This window comes from Malania oleifera, chromosome 5 (assembly GCF_029873635.1).
Source record: "Malania oleifera isolate guangnan ecotype guangnan chromosome 5, ASM2987363v1, whole genome shotgun sequence".
Taxonomy (NCBI): Eukaryota; Viridiplantae; Streptophyta; class Magnoliopsida; order Santalales; family Ximeniaceae; genus Malania; species Malania oleifera.
This window is the reverse complement of record NC_080421.1, coordinates 109953973-109981507: the sequence shown is the minus strand read 5'-3', so window position 1 is coordinate 109981507 and position 27535 is coordinate 109953973. Positions and strand designations below refer to the sequence as shown.

Sequence of the window (27535 nt, the reverse complement as noted above, 5' to 3'; positions counted from 1 at the left end):
AGTGAGTTAGGATTTAATATTCTTAAATTTACCAAAAAAAATGGTCTGCGATCACATAAATTAGCGGAAAAAGATTCATATAAATGACCTGGAGCTTAAGACTTGATTTTGTTGTTGGTATATGAATAAAAATTTTTAAAAGTTATATTAATTATTTATAAAATTACAATTTTTATTTATTTTTATAAAAAAAATTATTTTCTAAGTTTTAGACGGGCCCTGGTGTGCAAGAACTTCAAGAGCCCAAGACTCGAAACGGTTCAGGGCATGAATATAACTGGAAACTGGGTGCAGAAATGGCAATTTGGCCAATGTGCTGTCTGGATGTCAGGAAAATTGTTGAGGAATCAAAAAGGAAAATTTTAATGCAAAGCCTAGAATCGGTGGTTCCGCTCCGCCGGGTAAGCTACTAGTAAACGATTGCTTTCTGTTTCCAATTATCCCATGATTCCACAAATATCTCCTCCAATCTCGCTCTTCCATGGTAGGCAACCATCTCAGCTGCATCCTGCTCTCTCATTTGTGGCGATTCTAGGTGTCGACAGTATTCCCGTTCATCGTCAAGGTATTATCTCAGTTCAAACGCTCGCATTTTCTTCCAATTATTATTCTTCTTCTTTCATGAAAAAATGATTTCCAAGGTATTCTCAATTGATTGTTTTCAAAATCTCAAAAACCCAACGAAGATTGGAAGGGGAAAAAAATTGGTTTCTGGCTCACACATTAGTTGCAGCCATTCTTTCCGGCGAAACACCAACCCTACAGTGCTCTTACAAAGCCAAATAAGAAAAATGTTAGTTAATGTAGGAGCAGTAATTTAGTTTAGTGCTTTTTAGAGCCTTCGCTATTCTACTTTGCTTTTCAATTTTATGATATTCACCCAGCAAGATGGCTGCCACCGGCCCACCAGTAATCCCGGTGGTTATCAGCACTTTCTGACCATAATTTCAACGGGCAAATACAAGACTGTTGTAAATGAGATAAAGAGAGAATTATAGAAAAATTAAAGTGAAGAAATTTGGAATTATAGAAATTCAGTAGTCTAGTTTTTCAGAAATTAGATGTTACTAATCATCTTTTTATATCCATTTTAGTTGTAAAACATGTCCTTATATAGACAAAAATTATATTGACATTCCATAGTTCAATTCCATAATGAACCATTATGTGGGCATACCAAAATTATAACTATTTCTCAAGATAGTTATTTACATGTATAATATACACGTTTTACAACACTTTCCCTTGGGTGACTATACACTATGAATATGTCTCGTTAAAACTTTCGCTAGGAAAACCCTGAGGGACAAAACCTTAACGAAGGAAAAAGAGTACAGTATTCATACTTCCCCTAAAAAATACAATCAATTAAGAAATGTCCTTAAGTTGTCGCATTCCAATGTTATGTACATGTTTTTTGAAAATTGAAGTTTGCAATGCTTTTGTGAGTAAATCTGTTGAATTGTCACTTGAACGAATTTTGCAAATGTCAATATCTCCTTTTTTCAGACGTTAACGACTGTAATGAATTTTGGTGAAATATGTTTAGTTTTATCATCTTTTATGTACCTACCTTTGATTTGTGCAATCCATGCTGCATTGTCCTCGTACAATATTGTTGGCTTGTCATTCTCCAGTGATAATCCACTTGTCCCTTTAATGTGTTGGATTATAGTTCTTAACTATACACATTCACGACTTCCTTCGTGAACTGCTAATATTTTTGAATGGTTTGAAGAGGTAGGAGTGATCGTTTGCTTTACAGATTGCCATGAGATAGCAGTATCACCACATGTAAAAATATAGCTTGTTTGTGATCGAACTTTATGAGCATTAGAAAGATATCTAGCATTAGCATATCCTTTCAACACATACTTTACTCATTTTGGGTAAAACAAACCCATATCAGATGTGCGCAGAGATAACGAAGAACATGTTTTACTCCATTCTAATGTCTCTAAGTTGTTGTAGGACTAAACCTTGCCAGCAAATTTAAGGCAAAAGCTATATCTAGTCTAGTGCAATTTGCAAGATACAAGAGTGCTCCAATTGCACAAAGATAGGGTACTTCAGGACGAAGGATTTCTTCATCATCTTCTTGAGGACGAAAAAGATCATTTTTCACATCAAGTGAACGAACAACCATTGGGGAGCTTAATGGATAAGATTTATTCATATAAAATTGTTTCAAAATTTTTTCTATATAAGATGATTGATGAATAAGAATTCCACTTATTAAATGTTCAACTTGAAAACCAAGACAAAATTTTGTCTTCCCAAGATCCTTCATTTCAAATTCTTTCATTAAGTAGTCAGCAGTCGTTGAGATCTCTTCTGAAGTTTCTACTATGTTTATGTCATCAACATAAACTGTGACTATAGCAAATTCAGAATTTATCTTCTTGATAAAAACACAAGGATAGATAAGATTATTTTCATATCCAATTTTCAATAAATATTTACTTAGATGATTGTATCACATTCGTTCAGATTACTTCAGTCCATATAAGGATCTTTGTAATTTAATAGAATACATTTGTGTTGTTTTGGATTATATGCTTCAGGCATTTTAAATCCTTTAGGGATTTTCATATATATGTCATTATCCAATGAGCCATACAAGTAAGCTGTTACTATGTCCGTGAGGCGAATGTCAAGTCCTTCAAGAACCGTTAAACTAATAAGAAATTTGAAAGTGACTGCATTCATAACAGGGGAATAGGTCTCGTTATAATCCATACCAGGCCTCTGTGAGAAACCTTATGCTACAAAATGCGCCTTGTATCTTACAATTTCATTCATTTCATTTCTTTTACGTACAAAAACCCATTTATACTCAACAAGTTTGACATTCTTAGGTGTTTGGACTACTCGTCCAAATACCTTACGTTTGGCTAATGAGTCTAGCTCAGCCTGTATTGCTTCTTTCCATTTTGGCCAATCATTTCGATATCGACATTCTTCTACAGTTTGAGGTTCAGGCTCATTATCATTAATAATTTCTGAAGCAATCGCATATGCAAACACATTATGCAAACACATTGTCAACAACAACTTCATTTTTTCTCCTCATATTTCCAAATTTTAATGAGATCTCATAATTTTGGTACCGAAAACACTTCTGGTGTTGCTTCTGTGGAAATATGGGATTGTTGATCTATATTTCTTTTAACCTCTTCTTGAGTGTTAATGACCTCTTTTGGAGTGTCACTTTTATTCATTTCCTTTTTCTTTCGAGGAACAGTATCCTTTGCACCAATTGATCTACCATGCATTTGGCGCATTTTAGATTCATTAGATGCTATTCCCACTGGGTTTTTTTTAGGAACAATCAATCTAGAAGGAATATTTGCAGTTGAAACATGTGATTGAGTGACCCTTTTAGTGTCTGTAAAAACATCTGGCAATTGATTTGTAGCATTCTACAAATGAATTATTCTTTGAACTTAAAGTTCACATTGATTTGTGCGTGTATCAAGATTAGACAAAGTTGGTGTGTTCCAACAAATTTCTTGTGTTTTTAATCCTTTACCTTTTCCTTCTCCTAATGACGGGAAAACTAATTCATCAAACTAACAATCTAGAAATTTTGCTCTAAAAGGATCACCTGTTAGTGGTTCAAGATATCTAATGATAGAAGGAGAATCAAAACCAACGTAACTACCAAGCCGACGCTGTGGTCCCATCTTACTTCGTTGTGCAGGTGCAATAGGAACATATACTGCGTAACCAAAAATTTTAAGATTAGATATATTAGGTTAGTGGTTAAATCAAGCTGTGAAGGTGAAAAATTGTGATATGCTGTTGGTCTACTTCTAATAAAAAACGCAACATGCACTATAGCATGAGCCCAAGTAGATGTAGGAAGCTTTGATCGCATAAGCATAGGTCCTGTGTAGGGGCACCAATTAAAACCATGAAATATCGAAATGGTCCGCAAGATGGATGGATTGGGCCATAAATATCTCCTTGTATTCTTTGTAGAAAAGATGGAGACTCTAAAGGTAATTTAGATGAATAAGGTCTAACAAGTAGTTTTCCTTGAGCACAAGAAATACAAAAATAATCACTAGGTAAAAGAACTTTCTGATCCTTTAATGGATGTCCATGTGTATTTTCAATGATTCGTCGCATCATAATTGAACCAGGATGGCCAAGTCGTGCCAAAGTATAAAACTTCTAGGCTCGGAGCACTTCCGGTGCATAAAATTTGATTCAACCATCCTTATTTTTGTGAAATATAGGTCAGATGAAAAACTTGAAAATTTTTCCAATATGATCTTTTGGTTTGAAACTATAGATGTAATTAAAAGTTATTCCATATCTCCTTCATTTTTAGTTTCAACATGATATCCATTGCGACGTATATCTTTAAAACTTAGTAGATTTGTTCGGGATCTACTAGAATACAACGCATCATCAATATACAATTTTGTTCCATTTGGAAACATAATATGAACTCTTCCAGAGCCCTCTATTACATTTGTAGAGTCAGATATTGTATTAACATTAATTTCAGCTAATGTTAATTGCAAGAAATATTTTTTAACACGAATAATTGTGTGAGTTGTGCCACTGTCCACCAAACACATGTCATCCTCCATTTTATCAAGTTAATTTTGTATGATCTAGTAAATGAAAAATAAAATTTAAGAATTAAGAAAGATAACAAAATATTACCAAACATATTATATGTAAAACTTTTAAAAATTATATAAATTAATTTTTTCAAAATAACATAAACATGAAGATAATTTAATAGAAGACATTTCCATCCCCAATCAAATGATTATTTTTGTCACTAGGATCCTAAAAAAAAAAATCAGAAACATCAAAATCAACATCCAAAGGAAACTCATACTTAGCATCAATGGGTTTAGACAAATTCACTTCATCATTTTTCCCTTTTTCTTTTAACGATGCCTTGTAAAGATCAACTATGTGTTTAGGAGTGCGACATATTTGAGACCAATGACCTTTTGTTCCACACCTATAGCAAATATTGTCATTATTATTATTTTTTTCAGAACTTTCTTTATTCTTTGCCCATTTCCTTTGAGTCTTTTTAGCGCCTTTGCTTACAAACTTCGAAGGATGATCATCACGGGTCCAACAATTTTTCCTACCATGACCTCGTCCACGACCTTGAGAAAAAGCCACATTCACTTCAGGGAATGGTGTTGAGCCAGTTGGACGAGATTGATGATTTTTCAACAAAAGTTCATTACTTTGTTCAGCCACCAGTAAACAAGAAATTAACTTAGAATATTTTGTAAATCTATGTTCTCGATATTGCTACTGCAGGAGCACGTTCGAGGCATAAAAAGTCAAATATGTTTTTTCTAACATATCATCATCAGTAATTTTTTCTCCACATAACTTCAATTGAGAGATAATTTTAAACAAGACTGAATTATATTCAATTACAGTTTTAAAATCTTGCAGTTGCAACTTGCAAGTGTATCCAATCATATCGAGCTTTTGGAAGAATTATCGTTTTTTGGTATTCATATCTTTCCTTAAAGTTGTTTCAAAGGACTAATGGATTCTTAATAGTAAGGTACTCAATTTTCAATTCTTCGTGTAAATGGTGTCGAAGGACAATCATTGCCTTTGTGCGATCCTGTAGGGATACTTGATTTCTTTCTTCAATTGTACTACCAAGATTCATAACATTAAGGTGAATCTCAGCATCAAGTACTCATGGGAGATAATTTCTTCCAGAAATATCAAGGGCAACGAATTCAAGTTTTGTGAGGTTTGACATCATATAGTCACTTTAAAAAATAAATAAAAATTCAAAGTTAGGTAAATATTAAAATGAAAATGTTATTCTCACATATGTTTCAACATAAAAATATTTAAGGACATGTATTCAAGATAAGAGATATAGTTAACACATAAATATAGTTTGACAAAAAAAAAAAAAAACTAAAGTTATATAGATAACAAATGTTAAAAAAAAAAAAAAAAAAAAAAACAAGATTCTTACCTTGGAATAATACCGACGAAACTTAAAAGATTTTGCTATACCATTAGAGACTTGATCGTGTTGATAACGTGTTGTAAATGAAATAAAGAGAGAATTATAGAAAAATTAAAGTAAAGAAATTTGAAACTATAGAAATTCAATAGTCTAGTTCTTGATTATATCCATTTTGGTTGTAAAACATGTCCTTATATAGGCAAAGATTATATTGGCATCCCAAAGGTCAATTCCATAATGAACCATTATGTGGGCACACTAAAAGTTATAACCTATTCTCAAGATAGTTATTCACATGTATAATATACACGTCTTACAACAGACTAAATTATAAAGTAATACATTGTGAAATTTGCTTACTTATTTATTTATTTATTTATTTTTTAAATAATGATTGATTAATGTAAAGTGTATTTTTTTTAATAAAAAAATTACATTGATTTTTTGGTTGCGGAACATAAACCCAAAGCAATGCCACTCGTTAATTGAACCATAATAATTAATAATTTGTATTCCAAGTTTCAAATTCTAGTATTCATCATCTATTTAATTTATTTTTCTAAATAAGTTATTTTCATCACCTCTTTCAAATATTTTTTCACAAAACAATTTTTTATATAAAAAAAGAATGACAATTAGAGGAGAACTGCTCCATGGTAAGGATAAAATTACTTGGAGATCAATTAGCGTAGTCATGATCATTCTTTAGTTAGGTAATGAAGGATCCATCAATTAAAGGGTCATATTCTTTAGCTTTGCCATGAAGGGGAGGTACTGTTATGACTATTTCTATAATTAGTATTTTTCTTACTGTGAAACTGCTTCACTAAAATGCAATAGAGGGCACTATTATTTTCATTTCTCACAAGTGTGGTTATTACTATTGAAATCAAAAAATGAACTGATTAAATACTAATAGGTGGGGTGTAGATTTATTGGCGACTAGGTTGAGAGTGTTGAAAGAGGGGAATTCTAACTTGAAATAAATCTTTTAGATTGATTGGAATGAATTAATGAAAAATCTTGGAAATGGATATCCAGTTTTTTAAGTTGCTTTATTATTGCCATTGCCTCATATCAAATACTGATACAACAACAACAAAACCAAACGTTAAGTCCCACTAGGTGGGGTCAGTTATATGAATCATTTTCCGCCAATTTATGTGATCATGGACCATTTCTACATGCAAAAAAATGTTGAAGTACTTTCAACCTAATTTTTAAAAAATGAATTGTTGTTGTTGTTATCATTATTGCCATTGCCTCAAATAATATTGCAAGATTGTTTAATGCATATTTATTATTTTCTTTAACGTGTGCATAAAAGATGACAAATCTTGCTGTATCTTTGAGAAGGAGAAGATAATTGCATGTAATATCGTATTCTTTGCACCTAATGCTGGTCTTTGTGTTGTTTGTCATATGTCATAGCTTCCAATTCCAATTATGATTCCAGTCACAAAGCAAACACTACCCAAACACTCTCTTTCTCACTTGCCTGCTCTGAACAATTTCTTCTGTAGTATCCTCGCCATCGATGTGCACCAGGTGAAGTCTCTTATCTCTCTCTCTTTCTCTCTTTCATGCAATCTCTAATTTCTGTGAAAATTGCTATTTCACAACTTTCTGTGCATATATGACCTTAAACTTGGTTATTTGTTGCCAAAAAAATGTTGACCTTTCTTAATGTCTTTGATCACAAGTCTGGTAATGTGGATTTTGCTCAATTCTGATATGATAATATTCTAGATATTAATTATCTGCTTTTTAATTATAGTAGAATTGTTTCCAGATATGCTATTGTCAATTGTATGACAAATCACTACAACTCCGAAATAAAGAAATTAAAATACTTTTTTTTGCTTAATTTTAAGAAAATCAAAAGCTTAACTCAGCTGGGTTGATTAAAGTAGATAGCTTTTTGGCTGATTTTCTTTTTCTTTTTTTTGTTTTATTGTTTTTTTTATTGTTTTTTGTCTTTTGTGTTTTTTGTGTTTTTTTGTTTTTTTATTTTTATTTTTTTGTGTTTTTAATTTTTGGAGCAACAAAAATGACAGGAATGAAACAGAATGCTCGAATTTTCGTTTACTTTTTATTTCATCATTTTATATGCAACCAAAGGGAAGGTTAAGAAATATTGGACGTCACTTCTGCACGAGATCCGACGCATAGGAGGTTGGTGGGTGGGCATTTGCTAAAATTCGATACTATTGTGGCCTTTGGAACACCAACTTGGATGTGTGTGAATTTTGAGAAATTTTAATACAATACTGTATAAAATGTTATAAACATTTAGATGATTTCAAATTCTGAAGTTGCAGCCTTTGATGTTCTCTACCTGCGCTTGATTTCAGATTCGACACATAGGAGGTTGGTGGGTGGGCATTTGCTAAAATTCGATACTATCGTGGCCTTTGGAACACGAACTTGGATTTGTGTGAATTTCGAGAAATATTAATACAATACTGTATAAAATGTTATAAACATTTAGATGATTTCGAATTCTGAAGATGCAGCCTTTGATGTTCTCTAACCGCGCTTGATTTTTGGGTACTTAAGAACATTAGTGGCTGCATATTAGTTGGGCTTAGGTGGTGGAATGAAGCTAATGAGCAGGGTGATAGCATGTGGAAGTTTGAATGCCTTGACCAGGAGGTAAAAACCATATTAATGTTTTTATAATGTGTATGTGTGTGTGTGTGTGTGTGTTTATTTATTTATTAATTTATTTATTCATTATAAATGTTGTTGTATCACTATTAAACTGTCAGAGAAGTAGTCTCCGTTTTGTGAAATCTTTCTTCATTAACAAAATCTCTTCTTTTTCTATATAAAACGCTGTTGGAGAAGTATTAAATCTATTCCTATGGCCTCATTTGGATGAGTTGGTTTTTGACATCGTATTACAGCCTTTTTTACCAAAAGGTCTCATCAAATTTCAGTGCCCATAATGTTCTAATTAGAATTACAATTTTAATATGAATTATAGTAGTCTTGTGCGTTATCTACTCTTCAAGCTCAATTCGCTCTCTGCTGTCAAGTGTGGGGGTGCTAGAAAAATGTTAAAACCATTCTTCCCTGCCTAAAAACTGACAAGGCTAAACTTTTGGGTTGAATTGGTTCTTTGACATGAACCTTATTCCAGCACTCTGCTTAAAGTATTGTCATGCTCACTTGGCTATGTGTCACGGTCTGACTATTTTCACACCGTTGTGAAGGGCCGTGCGGCGCTAGCTAAAGCACTCTTGTTTTAACTAGCCAGCCTATCGTTTACCAACATTCATCCACGAAGCACTTTCATTAGCATTCATTCAAATAGCAGCGGAAACAATAATCAATTCATGAAAGCCATGACAAGCAAGCAGTAAACATTGAAGCAAACGTAATTCATTAACAAATCCTCCATTGACATGGTGTACTTAGCGAGGGATGCAAGTAGGCTAAGCATGTTGACAATTGCTAGTGAGTTTTACAATGACTGATGAACACTCACCCTCCCCTAAAGAGGTTTTTATGTAATTATCATCTTGGCACTAGGAAACATCAAAGTGACTGAGGAGTCATACTGCCTTATTTGGCTTACAAAGACTCTACTAGTAGAAAATAACCCTACACTAGTATTTACATGATGGAAACCCATCCAAAGCACACGAGATAAGCGGTCACAGGCAAACATAATGCCTTGAACAAGCTTAGCTCGTGACACTATGCCATTGCATGATTCTCTTGCTTTATTTTGTTTATTAATTCTTGTAAGCATTCATTGGCTTGGATGAAGAAAAAGGATTCATGGCTATTTTTGGTGGACAATGTGACTTAATGTAAGTAAAATATATAAAATGATCCATGTGGTTACGGAGGGATTTTTTAAGTGTTTCACGAGTTTTATGGGAATGGATACTGCCAAGAATCCTGAACAAAGACAAATAATACTTGTATACATTGTGCTTGAACTTCTAATGGTTTATTTTATTTTATGTTTTCTTGAAAGATAAATTGCAACTCATTGAATAGCCAGCCATGATAGACAAGCAAGCTTCTTGTATACCAGACAGTGAAGGAGTTACAAATTCAGAAGAGTTATAACAATAAAATATCAATATTACAGGCCCATTTCCAAAAGCAAAGAAACCAAGTCATCCCAGTGGAGATTATGTAGCATAGATGAAGTCCTTGACCATAGAATCCTGCATAATCTTGTCAAAAACCAGATGAACTTCCTTTGCTAAGTCTTGAAAGGTTCTTAAATTTCTCTCTTTCCAGATTCCCCCACATAATCACTGCTGGAATTGAGGATCTAAGTTTTGTAGCTTCCCTTAAGTCACAAGAGCTTCCATGAACAGAGTATTTCTTTGACAGTGTTTGGCATTATCCACTGCACCTCCAGTTTTTTGAAAATACCGGACCAGACAGGACTGCTGAATTTGCAGTGTAGAATGGTTGATCAATTCTCCACCTTCTTTGCAAAGGGTGCAAATCGTGGCCATCCCCCGCTCCCTAACTTGAAGGTTGTCTCAAGGAAGGATTTTTCTGAGTGAACAGCACCATAGGAAGAACGGAACTTTGGATGGAATAAACTGGTCCAAATCAACTGATGATGGAGTTTAGTTGTCTGCCTATCAAATTTCTTCTCAAACAAAAACTTGTACATTGATTTTACCAAGGAAGCTTTGTTACCTCTCAGAGGCCAAGCGCAGGAGTCTTCCCCCGACTTTGGGACTTTTAACTGAGTAGATACTGTTTAGCAAATCTGGCAATGATGCCTGTTCGATACCTCTAGGTGTTCAAATGAATGTGATGTCCCAGTACTGGTTCTCTGCTGACCTTTTAAGAAAGTCTGAAACCTTACCCTACTTGCAACTGGCAATATTATATAGGTGGGGATAAATCTTACTCAATGAATCATTGGCTGCCCATTTGTCTGTCCAGAATTGAGTATGATCCCCCTTATCTATCTTGATTTTGGCTATCTCCCAGAAAATTAATTTTTTTTGCTAACAATATGCCTTCCCAGTATCCATAACTGGATGGAGCTTTGTTGAGAGAAGGTTCCCAATCATCTTTGGATAGTTTGTATTTGCAGCATATCACCTTTCTCAATAAGCTGTTCTTGTCTTGGTTGAATTTCCAGAGCCATTTACTTAATAAGGCCAAGTTAAAAGTGTGTAGATTTTTGATCCCCAATCCTCCTTTCTTTATTGGATGAAACATTGTTGTCCATTGGACAAGATGGTATTTGAAAGCTTCCGTATTAGCTCTCCACAAAAATTTGCTTTGAATGCCTTCCAATTTTTTAGCCACATTTGCTGGAATTGAATTGAATTCATATCTCAGGCTGTGATGCACTTAACGTCCTAATTTTTTCACACACAGGTGGTCTCAAGCCTGGGTAAAGGTGGAGGGTTGCGTAAGGTAGCTAACATCCAGTGTAAAATTTGTTAGATCATTATAATATGAATCCTTACTGAATATTTGCTGGGGCGTCCCATACGAGCAATGCGTTGCACTTGTACCACTCGGGTGCAGCGAAAAGTGGGCGAGGGTGGGCTAAGTTGTCGCTCGGGTACGGTGTCTAATATGCGAGAGTTCCTACATCATTCTGGGCGTGGGCAGGTAAGGAAGCTAATTCAGGAAACTATGATTAGATTAGCAACTTGGAATATAGGGACATTTATGGATAAAAGCAAGGAAATTGTGGACACAATGATTAGAAGAAAAATTGATATAATTTGCCTTCAAGAAACTAAGTAGGTGGGGAGAAAGCTAGAGAAATTGAAAAATCAGGATTTAAACTTTGGTACACTGGAAAAGAAAAACATAAGAATGGAGTATGAATTATTGTAGACAAAAGCTTAAAAAATAGCGTTGTTGATGTAAACAGAGTAGGAGATAGAATTATAAAAATCAAGATGGTATTAGGTCAAGAAATAATAAATATCATTAGTGCTCATGCTCCTCAATTAGGATTAGTAAAAAATCTTAAGAGACAATTATGGGAAGATATGGATAGTATTATACAAAGCGTATCAGGGACTGAGAAAATATTCATAGGAGGAGATCTGAATGAACACGTTGGAAGGGATATTACATGTTATGAGAGGATACATAGAGGATATGGATATGGAAACAAAAATGAGTATGGGGAGATGATATTAGATTTCGCTATGACATATGATTTTATTATAATGAATACTTACTCTAAGAAGAGGGAAAACTTAATAACCTTTAAAAGTGAACAAAATAGAAGTCAACTAGATTTTTTATTTTAACTAGGAGGGTAGATCGTTTATCATGCAAGAATTGGAAAGTTATTCTAGGTGAAAGCCTAATCACACAACATAGAGTTTTAGTGTTAGATACATATTAAAAAATGGAAGAAAAAGGATAAAATAAACCAGTGTAATAGAACTAGGTGGTGGAACCTAAAGGGAAAAAATATAATAAAATTTAAAGATAAAATGATCAAAGATGGGGATTGGACTATAGAGGATGAGATAGATACAAATATTCTTTGGAGTAGATTAGCTAGCTCTATTAAAAAGATAGTAAAAAGAGATTTTAGGTGAGTCAAGAGGAAGAATCTTGAATAGCAAAGAAAGTTGGTGGTGGGATAAAGATGTTCAAAAGGCTGTAAAGACAAAAGGAATTTAAAACATGGCAAAAATGTAGAAACATGGATAATTTCGAAAAGTATAAAGAGGAGAGAAAAGATGCAAAAAAGGCCATTAGTGAAGTTAAACGCAGATCATTTAATAGTTGGTATGATAGTTTAGATACAAAAGAAGGGGAAAAAGATATATTTAAACTTGCTAAAGCTACTTAGGAAATGTAAAATGTATAAAAAGTGAGGATGATATTGTCTTGGTTAAAGACGAAGACATAAAAGAAAGATGGCGAAGTTACTTTAGTAAGTTGTTTAACGAAAACCAAATAGAAGGCTTAAACTTAAAATTGACAAATGAAGAAAAGACTAAAAATATGAGATTTATTCGCAAGTTAGAGTTAATGAAGTTTGCACCAAAAAAGATGAAAAATGGAAAAGTTATAGAACCAGATAACATCCTAATTGAAGTTTGGAAATGCTCAGGTGATAACAGAATTATATAGTTAACTAATTTATTTAAGACAATTATAAAAACTAAGAAAATGCTAGATGAATGAAGGAAAATCACTTTAATACCTATATATAAAAATAAAGGAGATATTTAAAATTGTAATAACTATCGTAGAATTAAACTTATGAGTCATATGATGAAACTATGGGAAAGGGTAGTTGAACAAAGATTCAGGCTAGAAACAAAGGTGCCAGAAAATCAATTTAGTTTTATGCTTGGGAGATTTACCACAGAAGCTCTGTATCTTTTAAGAAAATTAATGGAAAAGTTTAGGGAAAAGAAAATGAACTTGCATATGGTATTTATTGACTTAGAGAAAACATATGATAGGGTACTTAGGGAAGTTCTATGGTGGGTTTTAGAATAAAAGGGTGTATGTAGTAGATATATTGATGTCATTAAGGATATGTTCGATGAAGTAATGACTAGTGTAAGGACTATAGATGGAGAAACTAGAGAATTTCTAATCACCATAGGTGTACATCAAGGATCTGCTTAGAGCCCTTATCTTTTTGCTTTAGTGAGGACCAATTGTCTAAGAGCATACAAAATGAGGTTCCTTGGTGTATGTTGTTTGCAAATGATATTGCATTGATTGATGAAACTAGAGGCAGAGTAGAGATTGAGTTATAATTATAGAGAGAAGCTTTGGAATCTAGAGGCTTTAGGATAAGTAGAAATAAGACATAATATTTGAAATGTAATTTCAATAATGGTAGGAGGAATATTGTAGACAAAGTTAAACTTGATGATGAAGAAATAAATAGAACTTGTACATTTCGATACCTTAGATCTATTATGTAAGTTGAAGGATAAATTGAAGATGATGTAATGTATCGAGTTAAAGCAGGTTGGGTAAAATGGAGAAGTGCTTTAAGTGTGCTTTGTGATCGTTATATATCCTTAAAATTAAAAGAGAAGTTTTATAGGACGGCTATAAGACCAGCTATGCTATATGAATTAGAATGTTGGGCGACGACGAAACAGAATATCCAAAAAGTAAAAGTTGTTGAGATGAGAGTGCTTAGATGGATGAGTGGTATAACACTGAAAGATAAATTAATGAATGAACATATTCACGGTAAGTTAGATGTAGCTCCTATAGAAGATAAGATAAGAGAGGGATAACATAGATGGTATGGACACTTGCAACTTAGGCCACATAGTGCACCAGTGAGGAAGAGTGAGTTAGTTACTGTGGGGGGCAGTAGAAGGGGATAGGAGTAGACCGAAAATAACTTGGAATGAGATAGTGAATAAGGATTTTATAGCCCCTGAATTTGTTAAAAGAAATTGTCCTTGATCGCATTAATTGGTGGAAAAGGATTCATATAGCCGACCCCACCTAGTGGGACTTAAGGCTTGGGTTTGTTGTTGTATTCACTAGAATTGATAGAATCGAGAGATAATAAATTGGCATATTTGTAAAAACGCTCTTGATTAAAGTCAATCTACCACCAAAAGAAAGATAATTGGCCTTCCATGAGGCCAACTTTTTGTTAAAATTTTCAATTATGGGGTCCCAGGTCTTTATTGCTTTGTATTTGATCCCAAGTGGCAAGCTGAGGTAGGTAGACAGAAGCTGATCAACTTTGCAATTCTAAATATCGACAATTTCCTTGAGTTGATGCTGCTCCATTGTCGATGTATGGTACAGTTTACTTTTCGCAAAAAATTTTTTGAGGCCCGATGCAACTTCAAAGCATAACAGAGTGGTGCGCAGACATTTTAGTTCATTCGGGTCAGATTTGCAGAAAATTAAGGTGTAATCCGCAAACATAAGGTGAGAGATAGTAAGAGCCACTGCTATTTGGAAAGGAGACCCCTGTGATCAATTTGAGTTGATTAGCTTTGAGGAGCAGTTGAGAAAAAATTTCCATGGCCAATGTAAATAAAAAAGGCGAGAGAGGATCTCCTTGCCTAAGGCTCCAAGAGCTGGGAAAGAATCCAGCTGGTTCACCATCAATGAGAATCGAAAGGGAGGCTGTAGAAACAAAAAAATAAATCCATTTTCTCCATTTCACTAGGCTTTTTCTCAAAACAACCCTCTGATGAGTGTTCAAGATTCCGCAGTTCACAACTAGGATTTCAATGTCCGTGGGTTGAATTTGGTGGCAGCAAGGAGGTTGTCCACTGCCCTGAACATCACTGTTACTGCCTCTTCCCTCCTGTCATTGAGAATTAATTTGTGGTCCCTCTAGAATATTGCTCTTGGCAAGTAGGTCTTGTCTCTCAATCCAGATTCTCGAGGACTCGTTGCTAGTATTTGATTTTGGCGTTCTTGAATTGCCTGAATTTTCTTGCTAACTTGATTAATTTCTCCTGTGAAATTTATATGCACATATGCATACAATATGCACACATAAAAACACATACATACATATATATATATATATATATATATATATATATACATAGAAATGTATGTAATTAATATATATACATATATTCATTTCAAATCCTCCTGTGTTTTTTGAATATGCATCCCCAGAGTTTTTCACCATTACGACTCGAGTTTTTGACAAAGTACCATCCGATTATAATTTTACTAACAAAAATAAAACTCCACTAATTTTTTCTTTCCTACACATCATTTAAGGTTTTTTTTTTTTGTTTTTTTTGGGGTGTGGTAATTGTAAAAAAACTCAGGATTTCAGTGTCATTCCAAAAACTTAGGGGTGTCTCTGGATTTTGCCCTCTATATTAGTTATGTACATAGCTTGAGCTGATATGATCTGGTGATTGCGGCAACATGACAATGTTTTAAAATGCTCAATCGAGGCTTGGCTCAAAACATGGCATGCCTAAAACACCTTGAGGCTCAGTCTAAAATACCAATCCCCATAAGACCAAGGCATTACACACTAAGGCTCGTGTGTTTTTTTTTTTTTCACTTTTTTAGTTGAGGCTTTCAAATTTCCGCTGTGTGAATCTCAAGTTATAAATGGCTAAGCAACTTTAATTATGTTTTTATATGAAAGGATTGCTTTAATATAAGTTAATATTTAAAACTCTTGAACCTTAGCCTTCCCAAACTATGAGAGTTGCATATCTTGAAAATAATTTGAGCTTTGTAATGCTATACCTATCTCTTGGCATGATTTACTTAATGGATTTATGTTAGTATTTTTTGAATAGCCAACTCATAGTTTATAAATTATAATTTTTTTATGTGGTATTTGTAATTTTCTTAATTTTTTAATTTAAAAATATATGTAATTTATTTACATATATATATATATATATATATATTTGACATGGTATATTTTTTACACTTTTGTTTTTTAAAACATTGGCACATGAAAACATGTGATATCGACTAAGTAGGTGGAAATTTTTTTTTTTTGGGGGGGGGGGGGGGGAGAGCTTTTAGATAAATGTAGACAATGGAGGTCAATAATCCCAACATGTAAAGATAGGTCATATTTAAGATGGTAATCCTTCTGCATTAATGATGCAAGAAAGTTAAATAGGTTGATGGTCAAGAGGGTACACCCATTTAATGCATTTAATTTTTGGTAAATTGATCATGAGTTAATGAACCATATAATTATATTGGTGTACCCCAACCCATATTTGTAGTGGGTATGGGTCAGTTAATGAGTGAGGGTTATAATTGCCACCTGTATTACAAAGCATGCAAAAAACGTTTTCAAAGCAATGTCTTAGCTTTGGTAAAAAATACATAGATACTGTTCCATGGTTATATAATGGGTGGTTTCTCATGGTGCAAGTGGGTCTATAAAAGGGTGTGGCGTCTCATGGCCATGTCAGAAAAAGAAAGGGTGTGTTTTGGTGGAGTGTAAGTTCAAGCCAAAGAGAGAGAGTCTTAGGTTTTTTCGGGGGGGGGGGGGGGGGGTTTACCTTGTATTCTTCTTCCTATACTTCTCTTTTCTTGTGTTAGAGAAGGGTTTGTGGTTTTCACAACTTGTGGGAAAAAAGGAGTTACAATCTCTCTTGTTAAATTTCACGACATTGACAGTAAATATTAAATAAGGTCTTGCTGGATTGCAAATTTCTATACACTGATAGTAAATATTAACGAAGGCCTTTTGGGATTGCCCATGGACATAGTCCTAGTGCCAACCCATGCAAATCTCCGTGTTGTCTTTTCTTAATTTTCTTTTATTTTCTTGCAATTTTATCTTGTACCTTTACCAATTGGTGTGGTTTTTTATCTTTGAATACCCCATACCTGTTTGATAGAAATCTGCGTAGAAAGATTTGGATGGTGTCAATTTTTTAACTCTACCCTGTTGAGAATTGAAAGAAGATATAGATGATCAGATTGGTGAAGAGTTTATACCACATGAGTTAGAGCTTAGGCATGTTATAAATTGATGTTTAGGATTCATTGTACACAGCTTGACTTTTGTCATCAATAAAATTGCAGCCTTTGACTTTTAAGTTCTCTAAAGACCTTAAGGTTTGTCCGAGTATAAGCCTAAGAGGTTTCTTCTTTGTTTCCCTCTAAGAAACATTGCCTTCAATGGACAACTGAAGTAAATGCTTGTTTCACTATGCTATCGACTGGGTCAGGTTCCATTCCAGCTCCGTTGTTATGCTTGTGATGTGCATGCATGATATATGCTATGATAGTTTTAGTATGATATGGTCTATGATGGTTGCCAAAATTCAATGAGCATCAAGTTGGTTGTGTATGCTATGAGCTACATTCTCATTCCTTGTCTCAAATGCCGAATCCTACTTTGCATGTTAGTTTGAGTTGTTCTCATTCATTGAGTCATTTTCTATTAATCAATGTTCAAGGTCAAACTTTTTTGTGGTAGCAGACTAGCAGAGAATGATGGCTGCTCTAGCATCTCTTCATGGAGGGAAGGACCAGCATGGAAGCCATAAGCATTATTCAAGAAATTTGGGAATTTTTTTTTAATTTTGGTAATTTATTTTAGAAAAGCATACTTTTTTTAATGTTGGAAAGTAGATTTTAGGATTATATTATTTGTATGCCTGTATAATCTAATTGGAATTGATCTAAGAATTCTGGAAGAAATATGAGGATTGAGGTTTTAGGGTTTTACCCTTGGTTTCCATATGGTGCAGCCTACTCTAAAAGTTGCCTCCACTCTCAAAAAACATCCCCATTCCACTTCCTAAGGTCTTCTTCAAGAGCTTCAATTTCATAGCAGTACAACTGCTGGAATTTACCCTCGAAATTTTTTCTCCACTCTCCAAAAAGCCTTCCTGTTCCACTTCCTAAGGTCTTTCTTATAGAGCTTCAATTTCACAACAGCACAACTTCGACAGCGGGGGCTGCCATTCACTTCATAACTCCTTTCCATCAGTTGTGAATCAGTTTCAGCAGGCCCTCAGTTTCCAGCCATGTATCAGTTTCCAGCCATGTATATTCAAAATGAGTGTCCTCCATCTATGAAAACCCACTGTCCAACAATAAAGGAATATGATTAGAGGTGGGTACAGGCAAGCAGGTCTGCAGTAGGTCTGGGAACATCTCTTCCCACTCCTGAGGCCAGAAATCTGTCGATCCTGGACATGGCTGTATCTTCCCTGAAATGACCAAGTGAAGGCCTTCCATCCAGAGGATGATTAACCAAGCTGATCTCATCAATTAAATTAGAGAATCCCCTCATAGCACTTGTGGTCCTGGTACAACCCTTTCTTTCATGTTAAAATTCCAGTGGATGTACTTCTGGTACACGGTGGGCCCATCTGGCCTGAACCCCTGTCACCTCAGTCTGCAACTACCTCATATTCCTATAATCCATTGGCCTCAACCCTGAGAAACCTTACTTTATTACCACCAAACTCCAAAGAACTGGAAATAGAGGAATTGCAGCTATAACATCCAGCTTATTAAAGGCCCTGGTATTCCAAACAACCAAAATACCTCCTACTGCAGGATGAAAAATCCAATACATTCTTCTCTCTCTCAAAATAAACCTGACAATATCAATGGGGATGCTTTTTATTTTGATCTCCTGAATGCATACCTGATGTAGGAAAAGAAGCAAGACCTTGGAAATAAATAAGAACTGGGTTAAAGGATTTGGGTTTAGTTAGTAGTTTATTATGTGTTTAGTTTATTTCGTATAATATTATGTGTACTTTGGTGGCTTGTTTGTAATATTTGTGAATTTTAGGGGTATGTGTGTAATTTCTTGTTGTTTTAGGGATATGTGTGTAATTTCATGTGCTATAGGCTTTCTTATTGTTAATGGTTATTTAGTCATTTAACATTATTATTAATTGTTAGAGTTTGGTTTGTAATAAGTGTAAGTAAGGGTATTATGGTCATTCCTATTGTACTTGACATATATTTTAAATAGAGGGAGAGACCTATCATTGAGTTTAGGTCTTCCATTTTACCCAATTATTCAACATGGTATCAGAGTATGATTCTGAATCCTAAACCATAAGTGTTACCACCACCATCAAACTGAAGCCTGAAACCTAAAATCTGCTGCATGTCTATCATCATAGAAGATTTTTCAGTGATACTATAACCCTAGAAAACGGCTAGCAGCAGCAGAAATTCAGACCAGTCGCTGGAATTTTCTGGGTGACACTGCCAGTTCGAGAACATCAAATCCACTATAGATTTGTCAAAACCAACACCATAGTCACACACAGACACTGCCGATCTGCCTCCCTCTGAAATCCCACATTCAGACAGTGTCCCACGCACCCTCATGTGTTGGACGAAGGCTGCCAGGGCTGACCCCACGCGCCAGTGCATGAAGTCACTTTCAGGGATGGTTCTGACCTGAAATGATCCGGAAGTGATCCAATCTCTCTATTAACATGTTTTTGGACATGTGTTTTGCTCAAAGATCCAATCTTTGTTTAACCATGCAATCGTGGTAATTCGTCAGTTGTTGGTTGGTGTTAGTATCAGTCATTGGTGACTTCCTAGGAGCAGTGACAGTGCTCCTAAGCTGTTTTTTGTAAGGCTATGGCAGTGTTATATAAGTTGGTGATTTCTCCATGGCAGTTTCAGTGGTTCACTTCTCCAATTGTTTCAGTGCTGTGCGCTGCTTTCTTGGTTCTGTGTTTGAGTTTCTTGGTGCTGTGGCAGTCTTGTAGTGATTTATTTGTGACTTTTTCATGTTCCAATTGTTCCAACCTTATGGTCATTGATATGAATTTGTGAATGTTGGGATGGAGTTTGCAAATCCCAAAAGTATGGTTCCTTCGTTAATCACTTGTTTGAGTGAACCACATACTATGACTATATCAGAGGAGGAGTATTCAAGTTTCTACAGTATTAGTCGTCTCAACAAGCATCTTCTCACATTGCTTCTTTTGCCAAGAAAGGTAATCCTACAGTCTGTATGTCATCTGGTATCCTTCCTACTAGTCCTTGGGTTATTGATTCTACTGCCACTGACCATATAACAGGTGCAATCAACTTCTTTTCTAATCTCCAGTATCCTAAAAATCTACCTCAAGTTACCCTTGCTGATCAGTCCACTATTGCTGTTAAAAGATCCAAATTTTTTCGATTGTTCACTCGTGGCAATTCGGTAGTTGTTGTCTAGTACTATTAAAGGACATCGGTGAGTCTTTTGGGGGCAGTGACAGTGTTCGTGTGTTTGTTATTTGGGGCTGTGGCAGTGTTATGTCAATTTATTGGTGACTCATTTGTGGTTGTTTTAGTGGTTCATCTTGTTTGTGGTTGTTTCAGCTTTTCTGGTTGTACTAACCTTGTTTTTTGTTGGTTTAGTTAGTGAGTGTTTGAATGGAGTCCATGAATGCCAGAAGTATGTTCCCTTCATCACTGCCACAGATAACAAGCAAAAAGTTGGATGGAAATAATTATGTTCAGTGGTCTAAGGCTGTTAATGTCTATTTGATACTAAGGTAAATCTGAACCCTTGTTCCAATTCAGGCTTTCTGATGATAAAAGGAAGGAAGTGGGGTTTTGGGATGATGCATTGATTGTTTCCCTTTTGTGGAACTTGATGGAAGCCCAAATTGCAAGAATGTGCATGCAATCTGGATGAATGCAAGGAGATTCGGAATTAGGTCAAGCTCTTGTTTTGAAATTTCAACAGGAATTATGTATGATGGAAATCATTTACCATTTTTATTTCGAGGATGACAAAAAGTGGAAATTTCAACAGAAATTTTGACAATTTTGTGAAAATTCAAAACCATGCTTGAACCTCCTTGAGAGCTTTTGCAGCTGGTTGGTAGAAAATCAAAATCACCTTGTGTAACAAAAGCAGTTCTCTCAAAGCCAGGGGCTAAAACACTAAATGCTAGGGCTGGGAAATGTGTGCTAGAGGAAGCCTGAAATACGACAAATCATTGGAAATATATAAAAATCTCCTTCCTTTCACCTGCTACCATAAAAAGTTCTTTTGAGAGCTATTTTCTTAGTTGCTGCTGCCAGGATTTTGAAGCAGCTAAGGAATGAATTGGTCATGCCTAACGTGACTAAGTTGATGAGGGTAACTCTTCTGGCAAAGCTTAATAATTTATTCTTCCATTATTCGATTCTCGCTATCATTGACTTCAGGTGGTCAGCTGTCATGTGTCCACTCACTGGGTGGATACCCTGGTGGGTTTTCTCATTATTCCTCTCGCAGATATTCCTAGGATATATGACAAGATCGGCCTAAAACCTAAGGGAGTGGGGGTACTTGAGAAATGGACCATGGACTTATAAGGGTGCACTTTCTGGCCAGCTTCTTTGTGCAAATTCTTTAATATTTTACTGATGGTCTTGCAGGATTGTTGATTGGCCTTGGAAAAAATGATCATGCCATCAGCGAAGATTAAGTGAGACACCCGGGGGGGCTTAAATTTAGTGAAACTTTTCAAAATTTTAACTAACATTCATGTCTAAATTTTCTTTATTTGTATAATAAATAATATTTAATGTATGTATGAATTTCATTTATATTAATTGAATATATTTAATACACATTACCTCTGAGTAGGTTTAATACATGCTGTATAACAACTATTGTACTTTACAAAACATAGATGTATTTAATTTGTAATATATTAGTCTAGAATTTACACTATTATGTCTAGTAACCATTTCTAGAGTTTCATAAAAAAAAATTCCATTCTTTATAACTAATTCCCATCATTTTTTCAAATCGAAATCGATATTTCCACTGAAGTTTCTGTACTTTGGGGCTTCGAAATTTTAGTCGAAATCGAAATTTAAGACCTTGGGTACAAGTGGCCGTGGTGGAAGAGATGAACAAGGAAGAGATGGACTAGGTGGTTCAGAATCACTCATTGCATATGAGGAGGTCATACCATTGAGCAGTGTTGGGATATCCATGGTAAACCGCCTTGCATTGCCAATTTAGCCACCACAGATTCCCCACTTTCTGGCCCAAGTGGGGAGTAACATACTGTGTCTATGTCAAAGGAAGATTATTCCAAATTCCAGCATTATCAAGCATCCCAGCAGACTTCCCTTCGCATTGCATCTCTTTCTTAGACAGGTAACCTTACAGCTTGCATGTCATCTAGTATTTATCGCCCTAGTCCTTGGATTATAGATTCAATCATCACTGATTATATAACAAGTATACCTAATTTCTTCTCTATTCTAGTATTTAGAAAAATCTCATTTTATTCTTGCTAATGGGCCCACCACTTCCGTTAAGGGAGTATGGACAGTAAGTCCCATTTTGTATCTCTTCTTCATGTTAGAAGAGAATAGGTTATTTCAGCAATTAGGTTGTGTGAGTTGTGGTATTTTTGTCCTTAAGATTTTTGTTATTATTAATGTATAGGAGGGCAAACCTGGAGCTGTACGTAAGTCTCCAGGAAACTGCGCCTCAGTCTTTCTATTTCTTTCTTCTTCTTTTCTTTTGGCAGGCAAGCCAAGGCTCGAGTTCTTAACAACTAAAAATAATATTTATACTACATAACAATCCCAAGTTCAGTAGAAAGTAGGGAAGTCGGGTGTCGATCCTCAGGAACTTAAAGCGCAGTTATCAAACCACTTCCAAATTAATTTATTGTAGCCTTGTGTAAAAGAAAGTAAAAAGATGGTATTTTTCAAGGTGGATTCTATTAACTATTTGAAAGCATGTAAATGAAAGCATGTAAATCTAACTTAACTATACTTTTACAAAGTAGTGCTCAATCATGAATCAAGCCTAGGATGTCGTGTGCATAATCTAAGTTCAGAGAGTTTACCACATTAAACTAACCAGAACCCGGCTAAACAATCCAAGTAGCCATTCGATGGCATAGAGTAGTAAGGGTGTAACGACCTCAAAATTCTTATCATTTTTTTTTTAAATATATACAATAAACATTCCTACGCAGCGGAAATACAAATCATAAAACCATTTATACATAAACTGTACAATACCAGAATCCAGAATATACAGACCATACAAAAATATCCCTCCAGTGTCATCTACTCAAAAAAGATATACAGCTCTGACAAAAACTCACCCTATAACCAGGGTGATCTAACTACTTTCTATCCGCGAGCCTGATCTGCTCACTTAGCTGGCTCACCTGAAAATGGTAAAATAATGGGGTGAGTTGACGCTCAGTAAGTGGAAATATGCTATTGCTAGTGTGTGGCAACTAAGTTAAGAATACTTAAAAAAAACATCAACTGAGCTGTAATGCAATAAATAATCTGTAAAACATATCTTTCAAACATTGCTTTCTTTCTCAATTAAAATGTACTGTATCATATGTTTTCTATTTTTCATACTGATAATATATCATACTATTCTCATCATATACTGTAAAACTGTTTTCATACATATAACTAATCTGTATCCCTGGAACTCTGTACGTCATGATTTGACCCCTCATGATAGGGTTGTGCGGCCCGTAGGCGGGACTCTATCTGATCGGCCCTCCAGATAAGTCATCATACTCTACATTATCTCAGCCCGGTCAAACTGCATCATCTCCTAAGCTCGGGACTGACTACTACCTCGTCAAACCGGCCCCCCTCAACCCAGTGTACTAGGGAGCTGCATACTCTCCGAGCACGGCTGACGGTACCCACATACTATCTGAGATATGTGGTTGCACTCTATCTGTATCTAGCAACGGTACTGTGCTCTGTAATCTGTATCTGTCTGTGTATCTTTCCTCAGGGATCTGATACTATATACATATATATATATATATATATATATATATATATATATACATACTCTTTTACTGTTTTCATCATGTTTCCAAAATTACCGTAATTCCCTCTTTCTGTACTGTAAATGCTGTAATCTCTGTATATATAACATTCTATATAAAACTGTGATACACATACTGATCTGAATAAATATGCATACATGTATATGTATATATATAAATATCTGTTCATGAAACTACTCGTATAAAAATTGTATATGCATGTAAATTTCTCTGTATATGTATATCCTTATCTGTATAATCTCTCACTGAGAATGAGGCGTTACATATCGCCGTCCCTCAATTCAGTATAGTATGATATATTATAATAACTGTATAAATTTCTTCATCTCATAAAAATCTACTCAGGCCACACAAGCATTTAAACTCATATTCTAAAACAAATACTGTTTCAAACTCATATTCTGAAAATTCTGTATAGTAAAATGGTGTAGTTATGCATCTATAAAATCTCTAATATCATTACAAAAACTCCTAGCATAACATATTTCCCTTACTTCAGCTTTGAAAAGCCCCTATAAAAATCTGGCTCTATAGCTGCAAGATTCCTAACTCAACATCCTGAAAATACAATGTCTCAGAACAAAATATTAGTATTTTTAAGTCTACATCATTTCGTATAACTGCTAGAAAGTCAAAAACTCAATAAAAGACCTTACCCTGAATTTGGGATGAAATCCAACTTCGTTTTCTCGACGATCCGCTCCGGCAAACTTGTAGAGAATTCCACCAGAAGTGTCGTGGTAACTTCGGATAGTCGATCCGGCGACTGGTGGGGCCGAAAACGAAGAGAGAAGGGAGAGAGAGTCGTAGGAGAGAGAGAGCGGCGAGAAAAATGATAAAAATCCCGGTTTTCCCATTTTTATACTGCCGGATTCGTCGACAAGACACGTCACTTCGTCGATGAGTCCTTTATTAAATTCGTCAAGAAGTCCCTGTATTCGTCGACGAAATTTAGGCTGCTCCATACCCCCTCTCGGTATTTTCTCGTCGACGATGCTCGTCAACGAATTTCCTTATGTACTCGTCGACAAGGCCCTGTATTTATCGACGAGTTTCCTTATGCACTCGTCAACGAAGTCTTGTATTCGTTGACGAGTTCTGACAATTCCTTGATATTATTATTATCTTTAAAATGCCTCCTTCTGTTCCTGTTTCCATTTTCCTCTCTCTTTAATATTAAAATATCAGTATTTTTCGGGTCGTTACAAAGGGTGCACCAACTGTCCAGAGCACGGTTGGGAACCGGAGTATATTCTATCACAACGATCACGAGAACCTCTGTGGGAGACGTAGCCTAATACGTGTACCTCACCAAAGCTGTAGAAGTGCTATCCTATCTACCAGGTAATCATCACAATCAAGCTGTAAAGGAAAGCAGTAAAGGAAAGCGATTAAATGAAAGCAGATAAACAAAAGCGCTAAAGAGAAAGCATGTAAAAGATCAATCCTTTGTATTCAAATCATCTGTCACTAATGATTGGAGGTACAATTGAATGATCATCTAATCTACACGGAAAGCACAAGAGCCTCGCCGGTTGTCACAGGCCATTGAACACTTCTTGCACAAATCAGAACAAGTATTGAAATCTACTCTAACTAATCTACAATGACTTTTAATGACATCTTAATTCTGTTACTAACCTAAGAGAGGCCAAACAGGAACCCCTAGAACATATTCGTAGCTATTATTTATACCCATTAGGGTTTACAAGATTTGAAATTCAAAAATGGCAACGTTTGCAAGTATCTCGCAATGCAGATCGTTAGTTTCGACCAAGTCGCATCCATGTTCTTCCTCGGTTGCGCCCTGGTTGGAGCTCCTGGGAAAGCAGGGATTGAATTCAACTCTTCTTGACATGGTCGCACAGTCGGGTCTTGTTGGTCGAGTTTGTGGTCGAGGCTTGCAGGATCTCGAGCTTCAGGAAATCTCAGGAACTTGACTCTGTTGCCCTTAATGGTCTCTCTAGTTGAGCATTTGTTCGAGGCTCTCGGTAATTCTGTCTTTAGGTAGCTTCAGTCTTTGGACCTAGTCGCCCCAGAGGGTCACTGTGTCGAGGACTTGGTCGAACCTTGCAGTTGTTCTATTTCAGGCTTGAACCTTGGAGGCTGCATCTATTCCCTTCGTCGCCCCTATTGTAGCTAGTCGCTCCACATGGTTGAATAAGATCTTCCTTCCATGCGCTGAAGCTCTAGGGACTTGGCTAAAGTTTGACTTGAGCTTTGAGTGTCCCAAATATTCCCTTGGCTTCTCGTAATGCTTAATTCCATGGTTTTTAACCAGTTTTCCCTGAAACACAAACGAACCTTGCATAGCTCTGAAATATGATAATAAAGGGCTGTATACAAAAGAAATGAGGATAAACAAAGGTACATGAGGGTCTAAAATCATACATTTTAGGGACTCATCAAAATCCCCAACTTACACTTTGCGAGTCCTTGAGCAAAGTAAAAACTAAGAAAATCAAGAAAATCTTACCTACCTCCTCTTTCATGGGAACACGGTTGCATTTACCATATGCAATAAGGTTTTAAACCCCTAGGTTGACCCTAGTAGATGAGTTGTAGTCTCTTGAGGGTTTCTAGGGCGATACCCGCAAACACCAATTCCAATGAACAATTAATGAAACACGTGCAACACAGTCATACCATTCTATATACATATATATCACCTTATTGCATATAGGTTCCTTTATACATGACTCTATTATACACACACTTCGTAGCAATTCACTCATGCAAGTCTCAACAATGCACATGCATCTCCAGACACGATTCTCAAAGAATCAACCAATGATTGTAATTCAGAGTTAATATTAGCATGTAAATTTTTGTATAGATAGGCCACTTCATAAGGCATGTGTAAGATGTATGATTTGTCTCACTTAGAGTGTCCTTGGACACCTACAGAATGGTTGTCTTGGCTCAGCCTCACTGGTTTTTCCCTCAACGTCATTCAAGAAAATGGGTACACTCTTATATGTGAGGAAGAGTGTCATGATCAAACGTCCCACATATTTGAAGAACTAATGCTAAGAATATGGAGTGGACTAGTCTCATAGGAAAAGAATCCAGCTTACAATGAGGTGTCAGGTTCTTCACCCTAGCATCTTCTCACTTACTCGCCACATTCAATCAAGATCACCCTAGATTGACTTATTCATAGACTAAGTGTGAATACAACAAGTGCATTGGTCAGCTGAAGATTCTTCATACATGGAGAATTGTGGTGTTGTGTCTCTAGTTTGACCTTTTTACATTTTTTGGGAGCAGGTATATGTATTCTTCATTTCTTTCT

The 27535-nt window shown here is 35.4% G+C and overlaps 1 long non-coding RNA gene across 2 annotated transcripts; it reads left to right on the top strand.

Moving 5' to 3' along the window:
* Window positions 1-214: 214 nt before the first annotated feature.
* LOC131154820 (uncharacterized) lies at window positions 215-24410 on the top strand. 2 transcript variants are annotated; one of them, XR_009136675.1, is made up of 5 exons: window positions 215-401; window positions 489-565; window positions 7418-7534; window positions 8341-8641; window positions 23898-24410. It is a non-coding gene; the product is annotated as an uncharacterized LOC131154820 (long non-coding RNA). The 2 variants fall into 2 exon arrangements; XR_009136676.1 differs by lacking the exon at window positions 23898-24410 and having other exon boundaries at window positions 8341-8668.
* Window positions 24411-27535: the final 3125 nt, after the last annotated feature.